We start from the raw sequence: 7,157 nt of genomic DNA, 5'->3' as shown, positions 1-7,157 counted from the left end.
TCAACCACTGATAACATAGAAGCCAGCTCGGCAGCAGACCTGCCCTGACCTCTGAAATTTCCCCACAGGGCAGCCAGCTCAGTGCGACTCTGGTTTTTTATTCAACTTTTAACAGATTTTGTTCACTAAGTGGCAACAACCAAACAACAAAAAAATCCATTTCCTGGTACCCTGAGCTAAATCTCTCAGGCATTTCAGAAGGAATTTCAATAATTTGGCTTGTGGCTTGTTATCCTGACCCTTCCTGGGGTCATCCAGATGATGTCATGGTGACTAACTGCCTAGAGGAGAACAAAGAGTGAAAGTGAGTCGTGCACACAGAGAGGGAAAGTCTCCTCTAGGGTCGGAGCAGATGAATGGAGGATCCATCTTGTTTTGTGGATACTGTCAGCACAGGATTTATGCTGCTCAGTCCACACCTGTGTCCCAGACCTGGGTGACAAACCCTCTCCGGTGCCTTGAAGAAGCCCATCCATCTTCTACCAGGGTGCCTGAAAGCATCTTGATCTCACCTAAGACACTACCGCACACTCACTCCGCTCAGCCCCACCGCTGTCCGGAGATGGCTGAAGCCTGTATGGTCTGGTTTCTTCTCTAACCCAGCAGGCCTCCATGCCACACGGCCTGTGGAGCCCTCTCTGGCATGCAGCTCTGACACACAGCGGACCTTGGCTCAAAACAATCAGTTAGGCCCCAAATATCTGGTAACTGGGTATCCTGTCCCCAAATGCCCCTGGATGCCTCCTCCTGACAGCCTTGGTCTTAGGAAAGCTTGAGGACTGGTAGCATACTAGTGAATGTGCAGGCGAACTGTGGGAGGGAAGGCTCACATGGGAAAGCAGCCCCAGAATGCTCTCACAAGAGAGGACTGGGATGTGGGCTAGTGAGAGAAACCGGAGGCAGGAGGTGGGACACAACAGGCCCACCTATGCGCACAGCATTGGTGCTGGCCTTAGAGACAGGCCCTTTGCCACTCCTGTGGATGAGATCTTTGCCATCCTTCAAAGGGGGTAGGGAAGATGGGGATGTCAGCATTTAGGCAGATGAGTCTAGCAGCCAAGATGCTACAACCAAGGCTGAAACTGTTGCCTGCATTTGTCTGGAAACCATCCAGGTGGCCTAGTAATACCAACAGCTATTCAAACATGGACACAGCTTTCAGGACCTGTCTGGGCTCAGGGTACATCACTGGTGTGGGGACCCTACATTCTTCAGCATCTATCACCCACACCTTTCTGGCTTTATTATTATTATTATTATTATTATTATTATTATTATTATTATTATTATTATTATTTTTAATCTAAAGCAGGCTCAGCCTATCATCAACACTACTTGTTAAAACTCTTGGCCATTGATCCTTTTCCATTTTCTATTGGCTTCAGCTGTGGTAAGTTCACCTTTAACATACCAAAGGCACCCAGACAAATGAGGATACAAAGTCACAGTAGAGCCTAGTGGCTATTGTAAATACCGGGAAGAGACCTCCATGCGTGGCCAGGCTCCTGGAGGCAGAGTTCTCATCTCCTCCCATGAGCTTCCAGATGCTAAGGAGAGCAGCGGGTACACCCCCCCCCCCCCAGCAGTCAGCACATGTGGAACCTGCCTATTGTTTGTATGGCATGCAACACTTTCTCACGTGCCCGCAGTTGGGCACCGTGTATACGTCTGCTGCTTTAACACCTGCAAAGACGTGGGCGTGCTTTACTCTCATGAACTCTCAGTGGGTTCTCCAGGGATGGACACCTTCTTCCTTAAGAAACAACTATGCCGTGAAGATTAAGATGTTTTTGTGGCTTTTGTTTTGTTTCTGTTTTTGTTGTTGTTCTTTTGAGACAGGGTTTCTCTGTATAGCCCTTGCTGTCCTGGAACTCATTCTGTAGTCCAGGCTGGCCTCAAACCCAGAGACCCACCTGCCTGTGCCTCTCAAGGGCTGGGATTAAAGGCATGTGCCAACACTGCTGAAAACATTTTTCTAAAAAAAAAAAAAAAAAAAAAAACGGAGGGGGAGGGAATTCCCTGAATGCTTTAGCTGGTGCTTTTACACTACAAGCGTTCGGAAACTATCTCTAAGGTCAGTGTTCTGAGCACTGAAACAAGAAATCAAATGTGCTGAAGAACAGGTGCTTCTCATTGTTGCTAAAGTCTAGTGGAGCTGTGCGCCCAGAGACAGACACACAAGCTTTTGGAAATTAGCAACCAGGGTTCCAAGATACTAGGCAAAACACACTGATGGAAGCCATGTCTTTGAGAAGTGGGTTGGCCAAATGCACTGTAGGCCTTAGGCGCTCATGTTTGTGTGTGGAGGTCTGGTCTTCCAGGGCACTTAGGTCTTATGCCTTTCCGAAAGGCAAGAGATCCTTCAAGCCTTCTCTATGTTTGAAAAAGTGGTACAAGGTCTTGAGGGAGGAAGCTGCTCACAGGCTTCAGGGACCCCAAGGCTCTGTGTCGGGGAAACTTCTGGACTTCTTATAGCCTAAAAAATTCACCTCTTAATCACCTGTCCCACACCTCACATCACCTTAACCACCAGTCTTTGAGGTCTTGATGTGATCACAGTACCTATAGTGACCAAAGCTACCCCAATACTGTGGTGGACCTCTTCCTCTCCATTACTGCCTACTGTATGAGTGGCCAGTGGCTTCTGGAGGCTTGATCCTGACAGTCTGTGGCTCAACTCTGACATTCTCTGCCCTACCTAGGCTGACTCCTGCCCCCCCAGCATTCCTACAGGATTCTAGCCCTTTTGGTCGGCTCTCACTGGGCCGTGGCCCCACAATCATCCCTGGGCATGTTCTGAGCTGCCGGAGCGCCACGCTGGCGATGCAAGCACTCACCACCAGGCTGTTATGGAGGGCTCTTCTCCTCTGCTGCTCCAGGTGGTAGCGAGAAGCCAGTTCCTGCAAGCACTGCTGTAGACGTGTAGCCTCTGCCTGGCAAGCTGCAGGGACAATTCACCCCAGGTCACCTTCCAGTCCTCACGAGGAGACCCTGCAGTTCCCTATGCAAGCAGGACCTAAGTCACACGGAGGCTGTGGGCCACGGTGGGTTCTCCAACTGAGGTTCCAGGTGCTCCGTGCTTGTGGTAACTAAGGATTAAGGCCTGCCGAGAGTCAGCACCACCCCCACCCCAAACACAAACCCTCACATCAGAAACGACCTAGGATGCCCTCCTGGTGGCTTTCCCTTGTCACATCATGAACAGCCCCGCTGTGAATAGTGAATCACAGCAGCAGAGTTAGCACACACATCAGCACTTCCTAGGGAAATGCCATAGCTGCTCTACTGTCCATCCCCCCGCCCCCAGTTTGTTAGGATTTGTCCCTGCTCCTCCTGGGACAGGTGACTGACGCTCTTCTCATACAACCTGCAAGTGAAGACCATACACACAGGTCACGACTATACACATAGCACACACCACACTATACACACACCACACGCACTACCCCTGCACACAGACCACACATGCTCTACGTGTACTCATCACACAGAGCAGACACATGTACCACGCACATGAGCCTTTGTACCAGTGTACATGTATCACATGTAACCTCATCATACACACAACTACATACACATGAATATGCTATGAACCAAATGCACACACATAATATATGCATGCATACACCACACATGTGCACATGTATACACAACATACAAACATACATGCACATGCTCACACCTACAAAAACCCAGGAAGTTAGTAAACTGAACTGACCTCTACTATGGAGACTACAGTGAAATCCCAGGTCAACTGTTCTCTAAAAGAAATTACTGACCTAACCCCAAAGCAGTAAAAGGCTGTAAGTTTTGATGTACCTCCTTTAAAATATCAGCACGATGAGCAGCTTCCCTTAAGGACTTAGGTAAGGGTGGCCTGACACTGGAGAATAAATGGGACTTGTACACATGGTATTGTTGGAGTGGGATGAGCGGGAGCACCCACCACAGGTGTAAGCCCTGTTTACTCTAACAAGTTCACGCATGTTACACATCGGGCCAGCTACTAGCGGATTCCTGGAAAGGCCGGAACTGAACTGGTAGAACAGAACACTTCACTTCCTGTTTTGGAGGAGATCTGGGCCAGAAAGCTCGTGGCTCTGAATGTCAAAGTCAAGAACACGTTCCGTGGGTGTCAGAGGGGAAGAGGAGGCCTTGTAGTAAGGGGAGCTACAGGAGAAGTGGGCAGACCAAACACTGGGGGGGGGAGGCATTTGAGCACTGTGTGAACGGCACATTTATTATTGCCATCCCATTCTGCGTATGCCAGGAGTAGGAAGCAGCAAGGCTGGAATCCCAGGCTGGCCACTGTTCACAGAGGGTCTCACGAGCCCGTACAAGTGCATGCTCTCACCTTGCAGAGCCTCGCTGCTCAGCTGTGCCCTCTGCACAATAGCCATTACTTCAGAAAGGCAGTTCTGGTACTCCTCCTGACAGCTGCGCAAGAGCACCAGTGAGGAATTGCGAAACTCCTCGACATCCTGTCGAAGTTTCTGTGTGATGAGAACACAGTCAACACAACTGGTCATGCCACTATCAGCAGCCACTACAGTCCAACTATATAAATAATCACAGAAGCCCCGCTGAGCAAGAAGGTGGCCTACAGTCAGCGATCCTGCATCAGTCTGTTATGAATTCAAGGCATTGGAAGCAGTAGTTCTTTGTCAAACATGCAAGGTGAGTGCTTCCCACGGATGAGCCCAGGTTCCCTTCAGAAATCCCAAATCAACAGTTCTAGGGTGATTTGAGGGCAGCTCATGATTTCATATATTCCATATTTTAAGATTCTTAGGGAAGCCAGGCTCTGCGGCCAGTTTCTGTAGTGTGGACATGGATAGTTTTCTGATCCATTTAACATCCTGGTGATGGTGGCAGTATACTAGGGCTGGGTTAAGTGGAGCAAAACTCTGATAGGCTATCCAGACCAACTCCTGGAGGCTTCATTATGGTGAACTTATGCCAGTAAGAAGTCATTGCCATGTCCAAGTGCATGGCAGAGTTCCAGGAACAGTCGGCATAGCAGTTTTCAGGATCTTTGGGAACAATGCAGCTGATATCCTTTGCGTCAAATATTCTCCCTGTCCAACCCTAGCAATTATTTCAAGGACTTTCAGCTTAATGATCTGACAATGAATAGATGAAAGGATGTGCCATGGTTTAACATTTACTATCAATAACACATCATAACATGTTAGTTGAGCTTTAACATATGGTTTTTGTCTCTTTAGTTATAAATAATGGATATTCTTTCACGCTTGAGAAACATGTTAATAAAATGGCAAAGCTAAACTGAATCAAGCTTTTACTATATAGAACATAGATAGTTATGTAGCTTATTCAAAGATAGGCTGATCTTCCTAAGATGGAAGAGAATTTAAAATAAATCTATACTGAATGAACATAGTTTAAGTCTTCACATCTGACCATGGCAGGTTAATCCTGTTGGCAGATGGTACTTACATTGTTATAAGAAGTTTGTTTTTCCTGTTTCCCATCCTGGTCACATTGTTTTTAACACAAGGTAAAGCAATATTTTTAATCAATGGTATAAAAATATACACCATAATCTCAGGTGGGAGACTTGCCAAACACACTAAGTGAAATAGCTGTTTTCCTGGCTTTTCTCTCTAGAAGACACTGACAGTCTAAGGACTGCTTGAATATGATGCCGGGGCATAGGATGCCTGCCTCAGCTGATATGTACAAATACTTTCTACCTTTAAACTTTAAAATAACAGCTGTGGGAGCTGGAGAGATGGCGCAGCAGTGAAGAGAGGAAGTCTGGGTTCAATTCCCAACACTCGTATAGAAGGAAGTTCGTAACTGCAACTCCAGCCCCAGGAGAGAGGATGCCCTCTCTGAACGGAAGGCAACTGCACACATACGGTGCACAGACATACGAGCAGGCAAGACACCACACATGTGAAAATACAAACTGTGACTTAAGAGACGACGTTTCTACTGCTCTTATCTCAAGCCATTTCTCTATTGGCCCAAAACTACTGTATCTCATTTTTGGTCATTGCCAATATGTGCTCAGGGACTTTCTTTTATCTAGTGAGCACTGGAAACTAAACCTCTCTTAGTGTCCTGAGACAGACGTCCTCTGACAGAGCAGGGCGTTCCTAAGCCCTGCACCACTCCACATTCCGCTCATGGATGCTGATTGTGGCAATGCCGGGGTCACTTCTACCCTCATCGTAGCCATGCTGGAGGGAGGTAGGGTGAATGCTTCCCTGTTGACACTGCCTCATCCTGGGCAGGGCATCGTGCCAGGCCTCATGGCTGCTCCTTTTCATCCTTTCCTGGTACTGTATAAAGAAAGAAAGTATAAAGCTTTGAAACCTTGAAAACCCAGCAGGTACCTGCCCCCGCCCCCAAGTAAAGGAGGCTACTGATGGCCTATGATACATACTACCCAGGAAGTGAGATGCCAATGGAGGTTGAATTATAGTGGGGAGAGTCAGGTAAGGAATCCTAGGAGTATGGACAGTTCGAGGTTAGGGGTCTTGGGGCTAGGCCTGAAGGCTAGGTAGAAGAGACAGACAAGGTCTAAGCCAAGGCCAAGGCTGTGAATGACAGACCTCAGAAGGAAAGTGACAGGAAAGAAGTACAAAACCTGCAAGGAGGTCAAGGGCCTGAGCATTCCCTGAAGGGCGGTGCCAAGCCTGGGAAGGGCCTTCAAGCTTTTCAACAGACACGCATTTTAAGAAGGCCTTTCTGGATCTTTGTTAAGCATGTGGGAGGTAACAGGCAGCACTCCCTGCAGAATGTTAGGGGGAACCATCTGGGACTTAAGGAGGACAGAGAAAACACCCAGGCTCCAGGGCAAGACACAGTGTTGACAGAACAGCAGGGATGCCAGCAGGTCCTGGCCAGAGTTCTGCACTGGTTTCTGTAGGTGTCGGTGCAAAGGCTCTAAGTGGACGAGGTGATGACTGTGGGTTTTGCCTCATTTTGTTGTTTTCCTGTGGTTGGGGATCCTTACTCCGCCTTTACAGACAGCTGATGCTGGCAGGCCCAGCCTCTCAGACACCAGCTACACACCTCACAGTGAAGCACACTTGTGTCCACCCTAGCCCAGAGCTCACTCACACGGTGCTGAAGAGCTCATAATCGTGTGCAATAGCAGATCAGTGCCCAGCTCTCAGGCAGAT

This window comes from Psammomys obesus, unplaced genomic scaffold (assembly GCF_907164565.1).
Source record: "Psammomys obesus unplaced genomic scaffold, mPsaObe1.curated_primary_1811, whole genome shotgun sequence".
NCBI classification, from domain to species: Eukaryota; Metazoa; Chordata; class Mammalia; order Rodentia; family Muridae; genus Psammomys; species Psammomys obesus.
This window is presented reverse-complemented; position numbering follows the sequence as displayed.